An 11,178-nucleotide genomic window follows, 5' to 3' on the forward strand; every position below is an offset into this window, starting at 1 on the left:
CTCCAACACCACAGTTCAAAAGCATCAATTCTTCGGCACTCAGCCTTATTCACAGTCCAACTCTCACATACATACATGACCACAGGAAAAACCATAGCCTTGACCAGACGACCTTTGTTGGCAAAGTAATGTCTCTGCTTTTCAATATGCTATCTAGGTTGGTCATAACTTTCCTTCCAAGGAGTAAGTGTCTTTTAATTTCATGGCTGCAGTCACCATCTGAAGTGATTTTGAAGCCCAAAGAAATAAAGTCTGACCACTGTTTCCACTATTTCCCCATCTATTTCCCATGAAGTGATGGGACTGGATGCCATGATTTTTGTTTTTTGAACGTTTAATGACTTATAATTGCATTACTGAAACTATAATAAAGAAAATAAATAATATAAATCAAATTATATTATATTATCACAGATTTTAGTTTTTGTTTTTTTTTTTAAGACTGAGATACAGTTCCTTTTTCTTTTTGGTTAATTGCCAATATCTGAAGGGCAAAATAAAACATTCATATATTACTGTGATTTTCTTGTGACTACAATTAATAACATCCCTATAATTGGTAATTATAAAGTGCCTGGAGATGCATAGCTTTTCATTAGGTCATATAATATAACTATAGAAAAAAGGGAGAAATCTCACAATATCACCAAAAGAACAGCATTTAAACTAATCAAAGTAAAATATTCTTTTATTTCTGACTCTCCTGTATGTGGTCGTGCTGAGAAAAATGATACTATATTGATAACAGGAAAACACACACATTAAAAACTTGTAAGAGAGATGAACTTGTTACTGTAGTGTACATACATGACACTGACCAAATCACATACATAAAGCACAATACTTAGATGCTAGAACATTAATAGTGTTTCCCAGACTACTTTTCTAGTTGAACATTAATAATAAGAACTAATTGTATTATATACAGAAAGTGATTTCAATTGTTAAAAGAGGAGTACTCCTAAGAGCATTTGAAATATTTCCTAGTGCAACACAGGTTGTATTTTCAATTCCTACAATTATTGATTTTTATTATTTCTGGAGGTTAAAAGACAAATATTTCTTTCTTATATTGAAGTAATGAGAATACATTATAGCACTAAGGAAAAAAGCAATGAAGAAACGGAAAAGAAGGAACAAGGAAAAAAGCCGTGTGAGAGAAAAGGAGAGGGTAAAATGCAAATAGGGCTCAAGTTATTTATTACCTAATTATATTGTTTATAGGACATAAGTTAATATAATGAACTATATCTAGACTATAGAACTATACTGCATATAAAGTAGGCATATAGAGGATAAAAATAAATAGCGCGTGTATCATTAAGACAAGATGCCTTGAAATATTTTTCTCACTTTTTTGGTCTCTTCATATGACATTTAAAAATATCCACATAACTCATTAAATTTTATTAAATAGCTATTTTTGTTTCAGTATCAAGAAAAACACAATCCCTGTATGTATTTCCTTTGTTTCCAGGTTTATTGAGATATCAGTGACATAGCACTGTATAAGTTTAGGTTCTAAAGCGTAATTATTTGACTTACACACATTATCAATGATAATCACAGTAAGTTTAGAGAAATTCCAATATTTATATAGATATAACACTAAATACATAGAAAACTGTTTTTTTCTGTGATGAGTACATATTATCTTGATATGTGTGCAGCACCAGGAATTCCTAGCACAGTGTTTTACATATGCTTTTAACATATGAAAATTAACAGGTAAGGACAACAGATAACCGCCAGTTAATAATCAGTATTTATTGAGCCCTGCTAGGTGATTGACACTGGGTTAATCATTACATGTGTGAATCTCAGTTTTCTATAAAACTAAGCTGTTGTGTTCTGAAAGATCAAAGATTTTATATTTCTGACTTTTGAAATATCCTGCATGGGACTTCTTTGGCTGTCCAGTGGGTAAGACTCTTTGCTTCCACAGCAAGGAATAAGGGTTTGAACCCTGCTCAAGCAATTAAGATACTGCACGCCAAACAGCACGGCCAAAAAGAATTATGTATAATAAAATATTCTATTTTCCTACTAATGCCAAATCTAAGCGTTTAGAAAAACCAGTGTCTTACACACTACCTTCCTTCAAGGAATCAGTTATATAGAGGTTAAATAGTACAAACCAAACTCAATTTTACCACAAAAGGCTGAAACAAATTCTCAATTTGATCAAAAAATGCCTGAACAATATTAAGCATATAAATTTGATATTGAAAAAAAATTAACTAGGCTTACAGAAGCTTCTTTAAAATTAAAATTAATAAAACTGATACTTGTATGTTAAAAGATTTCTGAGATAATCAAAGTATTTCTCTAAATGAAACAAAATAATTCTGATTGATAATCTCATGTATTCTCTAAAAGCATTTGTCTGATATCAATTTTATACCAAATATTATATTGTTTGATAATACTGAGTTATCATTTACAAATCTATTATCATTCAAATTTAAATTGATACTCCATATTTTTAATCCAAAGTTAACCCAACAGGAAGCCATAAGGAATGATATATTGAAGAATATGATGTATTGTGTCCTTAGAGTATAAATAATAGATCATTTCTAAAATGAGAAAAGACAAAATGAATAGAATACATCTTGACATATTTTATTTAAAAATTAATATCTTTACATATCAGCACTCATCATGGCATTCCAAATAAAAAAATAAATTCTTACCTGAAGATCAACATAGAAGATAAGATAACTCAAGCTCATTAACATCTCAGAACATTTCTGGTGCTACAGTTCAGTTCAGTCGCTCAGTCATGTCTGACTCTTTGCAACCCCATGAATTGCAGCACACCATGCCTCCGTGTCCATCACCAACTCCTTGAGTTCACTCAGACTCAGGTCCATTGAGTCAGTGATGCCATCCAGCCATCTCATCCTCTGTTGTCCCTTTCTCCTCCTGCCCCCAATCCCTCCCAGCATCAGAGTCTTTTCCAATGAGTCAACTATTTGCATGAGGTGGCCAAAGTACTGCAGTTTCAGCTTTAGCATCATTCCTTCCAAAGAACACCCAGGAATGATCTCCTTTAGAATGGACTAGTTGGATCTCCTTTCAGTCCAAGGGACTCTCAAGAGTCTTCTCCAACACCACAGTTCAAAAGCATCAATTCTTCGGTGCTCAGCTTTCTTCACAGTCCAACTCTCACATCCATACATGACCACAGGAAAAACCATAGCTTTGACTAGACGGACCTTTGTTGGCAAAGTAATGTCTCTGCTTTTGAATATGCTATCTAAGTTGGTCATAACTTTCCTTCCAAGGAGAAAGTGTCTTTTAATTTCATGGCTGCAATAGATTTAATTAAATATCTTGGAATAATTTGTACACTGTTCATCAAAGCTAGACTTTTACAGAAAACCTCATTTACTTTTAACCTTTATTGGTACATTCAAGTTTAATTCTATGTGAAAGTTTTCATGGGCTAAAGCATAACATATATACAAATAAATTAATGACATGATTTAAAATATAAAATTAAACATTATATTTGTATAATACAGCTGTATTGGTATGCATTCTTACATATAACTCAAAATTGTAAATTTCTTAAACAGAAGGCGTATCCCATGGCAAAAATATTTAATTTTAATAGCCTTTCCAGAGTACAGCTTTTGACTGCTTGATTTTACTTGGCAGTTTTGACTATCTAGGATTTTTTTCCCCTAATATCATATTTACAATATAGAGAATGCTATATGAAAACTCATGTCAAAAGATAAATGAGTATCTTTAATTTTTACACTGTACAATATATAAACATAGTCTTAATACAGTTAGCAAATGTTATTAGGTCCTTCTTTTGCCACATTCTTAAAATTTCTTTCCCTTGGTGGTAATAAACAAGTAAGGCAAAGAGTTCAGTTATAGAGGGAAAATATGTGATAGTTTTATTAGTAATCCTCCCCAAATTATCTCCTTTATGAGATCTGAGATTCTGAGTCCTGCTGTGTTCTGTCGAAGGTGCAGTGAAGAGAGTTAAGGGTGATAGTGCTCCCAGAAAAATGGTGCAGAGACATTATGGATATGAAACTAATATTTTCAAATATCAAATTTTCATGCCCCCCCCTTTTTCCTTTTAAAAACTAGGTTGCATAGTGCCAACATGACAGGTGACTTAAAATAACCAGTTAACTATTCTTTTCCCCCTCTTAGATCATGATTCCACAAGCAATTATACCTCCTGGACTTTGCAAATTTGTCCAAATGTTATTTCAGAGGTTCATCTTCAGAGATTACCTACATAGCCTCACCCAAACCATTGGCAATTTCTCAAAGGTCAAGTCCTCTTTTATAAAGAGACATTCATTTGTAGAGTTCACAAAGGTTTTAAACAATTGAAAAGCACAGGAGGGAACAAGATGGTTAGGGAGTCAGTGTATGTGAAGTACATCTCTCTCCACGGATACATCAGGAATACACCTTCAGACACAGAAGTCCATGCAGAACACTAGCTGAGAGCAGACAGGAGTAACTGACCAGTGGGAAAGAATACAGAGAGCCACACAAAACTTGGTAGGACAAAGGAACTAAAGGGAAAAACAGGAGTGTTAGTAGGACTGGACCTCCCCTCAGCAGGTGGGGAAACTGAAGCAGGGGTCCAATCCTCACAGCGGGGCAATTATCTGAGTGAGAAGAGAAACATTTAAGGCTGAGAGTGAAACAGCTTATCTGTGGCAGCCTAAATGGAATGAGAATCACAGTCTTTGCTGCAGCCATACATACCCCAGACAGGCGCCCTAATCCCTTGGCACAGGGCTGGGAACTGGACTTTAGGGGTTGTGGAGCAATCCCAGGATGATGGCTGCTATTGACTGTGGGGAGACAGATTAAGGGGATGTGAGGGAGGAGATCATGGCGGGAAATGCCAGTGGAGGAAAGCCAGGCAGTCATGGAAGAAAGGCGATACAGCTGAGTCATGTATAGGGGGTGGAGTCATCACCATACCCTCTCTCCCCCAATAGGCCAGCACCAGCAGCTGAACAATAGAGAGGATGGCCCATCAAACACCTGACACACCAAACTACAGAGTAGGACCCCACCAAGGGTGCTCCTTTAAGTGACTGATGCTCTGAACTACAGAGTAGGACCCCCACCCAGGGTGCCCTTATAAGTGCCTGATGTGCCAAATAACATGGAAGGATCCCAGGCAAGGGAGCCCTCTAAGTGCCTGAATGGGCAGAACTATGGAGACTGCCCAAAGAGGCCTTCTGATTGCCAGCTACAAGAAGCTTGAGAAAAGACTCTGATAGGGCCATGACTCCTGCAGTGGAGGCAGTCTATGTCCCTCCACACTAGGTGCCTCCAGGGTCCCCACAAGCCAAGCGTCTGCACCACCTTCACGCTCAACTTTCACTGGGACAGAGCTGCCACAGGCAAAAAAAAAAAAAATGTCTTGAGTCTATGCATGCAGGGTCGCTTTAGCGTCCAACTTTTTGAGAGCCTGTAGACTATGGCCTGCCAGGCTTCTCTGTTAGGGAGGTTGGGTCTCCAGGCAAAAATATGGGAGCTAATTTGCCAATACTGGCTACCATACGCTTTTAGAGCACCATGTTTCCAGCTGCCCAAGATGCCAATTTCCCTGAGCACCTGGTGCTGCCAGAACCCCTGTGACCCAAGCAGCTGTACCACCTCCACACTTGCCCCTGTCAGGGGCAAATCCAAGCCCTCCAGGGCAACCTCAGGAGCAAACCCCAGGGGACAAACCCACATGTAGAGGTGGAAATAAAACCACAATTGAAACCCAGGGACAGTGTGGCTAAGGAAGAAGACCCAAAATCTTCCCAACAGCTGCACAAGCTACGGATTAAATCCACACAATCAACTAGGCAGACTCTGTCTATGAAATATATAAAAGGTCATTGAGAGCTCCCACAACAGAAAATGCAATAATTTGGATAGCTATGGACATTAGAGGCAAGAATACACAGGAGTAGAACCAGATTGGAATCAGAGCTACCCCCACAGCAAGTCCAAAGATAAGCACAGTGTTGGAGGGCATTCTAGGCAGGTAGGGTGGACTGTGACTTCCAGTGAGGGAAAGGACTCTGTAGCAGTGACTGGAGAAAAGCATTTATTATTCTTATGCTTTGACTTGTTCTGTAGGTTCTTTTGGATTTTTTCTCTTTTTTTCCTTTTGTTCCCCGCTCTGTTGTAGTTGTTGATTTAATTGGCACTATGAAATCCAATTGATATTTTGAGCTTTTTTTTTTTTTTCCTCAGTCACATTTTTTTGTTGTTATATACCTTTGCCTCTATGTTGGGCTTTTGCAGTTCTGTGGAGTTTTCTTTTTTTCTTCTCTCTATTTTAATTTTAATTTTTTAAATCTATTTTTTTCTATATTTTTCCTTTGTTTGCTTTTCTTACTGTTCTTTTCCCTTTGCAGTTAATCTTTAATGTAAATAAATCTTCTTTATCTACCTCTATTTAACTTTGCATATCTAGTCTATCCTTTCCTTCTCTCCTGTCCTCTCAATATATTTGCTAGTTTTATTTTCATTGCTTTATTCCCCAATCAGCACCTTGCTTTAGTTTTGATTTCCAGTTTGTGCTTTAATTTGTTTTGTTCTGGTAAATATAAATTTTGGTTTCTTTTGTCCATTGGATCAGTCTATTGTACTTTATTTTTGTTGGGTTGTTTTGATTTTGTTTATGGGTGCCTATGTACATGTGTATATGTGTATATTCAGTCACACTTTTTTATTGTTGTTATAAACCTCTGTCTCTACATTGAGCTTTTGCAGTTCTGTGCAGTTTTCCATTTTTCCCCCCTTTTTCTTTTTTCTTCCATTTTTTTCTTTTCTATTTTTTATAATTTTAATTTTTAAACCTATTTTTTTTTTTACATTTACTCCTTTGTTTGCCTTTCCTACTGTTCTTTCCCCTGCAGTTAATCTTTACTGTATATAAATCTTCTTCATCTACCTCTATTTAAGTTTGCATATCTATTCTTTCTTTCTTTCCTTTCTTACCTTTCCTCTCAGCATATTTGTTATTTTTTTGTTTTCATTGATTTATTCCCCACTTGACAAACAACATATTTACTGAAATTAAAAATACTCTAGAAGGAACCAATAGCAGAATTTGTGAAGCAGAAGAAAGAATCAGTGAGCTGGAAGATAAAATGGTGGAAATAACTTCTGAAGAGCAGAATAAAGTAAAAAGAATGAAAAGAACTGAGGATAGTCTCAAAGACCTCTGAGGCAATATCAAATGCCCCAACATTCAAATTATAGGAGTCCCAGAAGAAGAAGAGAAAAAGAAAGGGTATGAGAAAATGTTTGAAGAGATTATTGTTGAAAACTTCCACAATATGGAAAAGGAAAAGGTCAATCAAATCAAAGAGGTGCAAAGAGTCCCATACAGGATAAATCCAAGTAGAAACACACCAAGACACATGCTAATCAAACTAACAAAGACTAAACACAAAGAAAGAATATTAAAAGCAGCAAGGGAGAAGGACCAAGTAACATACAAGAGAAATCCCATAAGCTTAACTGTTGATCTTTCAGCAAAAGCTCTGCAGGCCAGAAGGGAATGGCAGGATATATTGAAAGGGAAAAATCTACAATCAAGATTACTGTACCCAGCAAGGATCTCATTCAAAATTGATGGAGAAACAAAAAGCTTTTCAGAAAGCAAAAGTTAAGAGAATCCAGTACCACCAAACTAGCTTTACAACAAATGTTAAAGGGACTTATATAGTCAAGAAATATAAGAGAAGAAAAAAGATCTACAACATCAACCCCAAGCAATTAAGAAAATGGCAATAAGAACATATGTATCAACAATTACTTTAAATTGTAAATGGATTAAATGTTGTGACCAAAAGACACAGACTGGTTGAATGGATACAAAAGCAAGACCCATATATATGCTGTCTACATGAAACCCACTTCAGACCTAAAGATACATATAGACTGAAAGTGAGAGGATGGAAAAATATATTCCATGCAAATGGGAAGCAAAAGAAAGCTGAAGTAACAATCCTCATATCAGAAAAAATAGACCTTAAAATAAAGAATATTACAAGAGTTATAGAAGGACACTACATAATGATCAAAGGATCAATCCAAGAATACATAACAATTGTAAATATCTATGCACTCAACATAAGAGCACCCCAATAAATACATAAGACAAACATTAAAAGACGTAAAAGGATAAACTGACTGTAACACAATAATAATAGGAGACTCTAGCACCCCATTCACACCAATGGACAGATCATTAAAACAGAAAAGTAATAAGGAAACATGTCTTAAATGAAACATTAGATGAGATGGATCTCACTAATATCTTCAGGACATTCCATCCAAATGCAGAAGAATGCTGCTTCTCCTCAAGTGCACATGGAACATTCTCCAGGAGAAACCACATCTTGGGCCACAAATCAAGCCTCAGTAAATTTAAGAAAACTGAAGTCATATCAAGCATCTTCTCTGACCACAGTGCTATGAGACTAGACACGAATTTAAAAAAAAAAAAAAAGTAAGAAACACAAACACATGGAGATTAAACAACACATTTCTAAATAACCAACAGGTTACTGAAGAAATCAAAATGGAAATAAAAAAATTTCTAGAAACAAATGACAATGAAAACATGACAACTCAAAACATATGAGATGCAGTAAAGGAAGTTTATAGCAAGACAATCCTACCTCAAGAAACAAGAAAAACATTGACTAGACAACCTAACTTTATACCTAAGACAACAAATCATAAGGATACAACCAGAAATAACTGAAAAAGAAATGAGGGAAACAATAGGAAAGGTTAATAAAACTAAAAGCTGGTTCTTTGAGAAGATAAATGAAATTGACAAACCTTTAGCCAGACTCATTAAGCAAAAAGAGAGAAGAATCAAATCAACAAAATTAGAAATTAAAAAGGAGAGGCTACAACAGATAATGCAGAAATACAAAGGATTATAAGAGATTATTATGAACAACCATATGGCAATATAATAGATAGCCTAGAAGAAATGGACAGATTCTTAGAAAAGTTCAATCTTTGAAGACTGAACCAGGAAAAAATATAAATTATGAACAACCAATCACAAGCAATGAAATTGAAGCTGTGATCAAAAATCTCCCAAAAAACAAAAGCCCAGGACAAGATGGCTTCACAATAAAATTATATCAAACATTTAGAGAAAGCTAATGCCTATCCATCTAATACTCTTTCAAAAGGCCACCATTATTACCCTTATACCAAAACCAGATAAAGACAACACAAGAAACAAAAACTACAGGCCAATATCACTGATGAACATAGATGTAAAAATCCTCAACTAAATTTTAGCAAACAGAATTCAGCAATATATCAAAGAGCTCATGCACCATGATCTAGTTTGGTTTTTTCCTAGGAATGCAAGGATTCTTCAATATATGCAAATCAATCAATGTTATACACCTTATTAGGAAACTGAAAGATAAATATATATATATATATGATGTTCTCAATAGATGCAGAAAAATCCTTTAACAAAATTCAGCACCCATTTATGATGAAAATTCTTTAAAAAATGGAAATGGAAGGAGTCTACTCAACATAGTAAAGGCCATATATGATAATACTACAACAAACATTATTCTCACTTGTAAAAACCTGAAAGCATTCCCCCTAAGATCAGGAGCAAGACAAGGGTGCTCCTTGTCTTCCCCTCTGTTATTCAATATAGTTCCAGATGTCTTAGCTACAGTAATAAGAGACAAAAAGGAAATAAAAGGAATCAAGATTGGAAAAGAAGTAAATTTCTTACTGTTTGCAGATGAAATGATACTGTACACAGGAAACTCTAAAGATAGTATCAGAAAATTACTAGAGCCAATCAGTGAATTCAGCAAAGTTGCAGGATACAAAATCAATACACAGAAATCACTTGCATTTCTATATACTAACAGTGAAAACTCAGAAAAAGAAATTAAGGAATTAAGCCCATTCACCATTGCAACAAAAAGAATTAAATATGTAGGAAGAAACTTACCTAGGGAGACAAAAGAACTGTACACAGAAAATTCTAAGACACTAATGAAAGAAATCAAAGGTGGCATAAACAGATAGAGATATATTCCATATTCCCAGGTAGGAAGAATCAATATTGTGAAAATGACTATACTACCAAATGCAATCTATGTGATTCCCATTAAATTACGAATGGCATTTTTCACAGAAGTAGAACAAAATATTTCACAATTCATATGGAAACACAAAAGACCTGAATAGCCAAAGCAGCCTTGAGAAAGAATGGAGCTGTAGGAATCAACCTTCCTGAGTTCAGATTATACTTCAAACCTACAGTCCTCAAGACAGAATAGTACTGTCACAAAAACAGAAACATAGACCAATGGAACAAGATAGAAAGCTCAGAAATAAACCCATGCACCTATAGGTACCTTATTTGTGACAAAGGAGGCAAGAATATACAATGGGGCAAAGACAGCCTCTTCAATAAATGGTGCTGGGGAAACTGGATAGCTACATGTAAAAGAATGAAATTAGAACACTTCCAACACCATACACAAAGATAAACTCAAAATTAATTAAAGACCTAACTGTAAGAACAGAAACTGTAAAACTCTTAGAGGGAAACATAGGCAGAACACTCGATGACATAAATCAAAGCAAGATTCTCTATGACCCAGCTCTTAAGTTCAGTCGCTCAGTCGTGTCTGACTCTTTGTGACCCCATGAATCGCACCACGCCAGGCCTCCTTGTCCATCACCAACTCCTGGAGTTCACCCAGACTCACGTCCATTGAGTCAGTGATGCCATCCAGCTGTCTCATCCTCTGTCGTTCCCTTCTCCTCCTGCCCCCCCAATCCCTCCTAGCATCAGAGTCTTTTCCAATGAGTCAACTCTTCACATGAGGTGGCCAAAGTACTGGAGTTTCAGCTTTAGCATCATTCCTTCCAAAGAAATCCCAGGGCTGATCTCCTTCAGAATGGACTGGTTGGATCTCCTTGCAGTCCAAGGGACTCTCAAGAATCTTCTCCAACAACACAGTTCAAAAGCATCAATACTTCGGTGCTCAGCCTTCTTCACAGTCCAACTCTCACATCCATACATGACCACTGGAAAAACCATAGCCTTGACTAGACGACCTTTGTTGGCAAAGTAATGTCTCTGCTTTTGAATATGCTATC

The sequence above is a fragment of the Bison bison genome, unplaced genomic scaffold (genome assembly GCF_000754665.1).
Source record: "Bison bison bison isolate TAMUID 2011002044 unplaced genomic scaffold, Bison_UMD1.0 scf7180017864358, whole genome shotgun sequence".
Taxonomy (NCBI): Eukaryota; Metazoa; Chordata; class Mammalia; order Artiodactyla; family Bovidae; genus Bison; species Bison bison.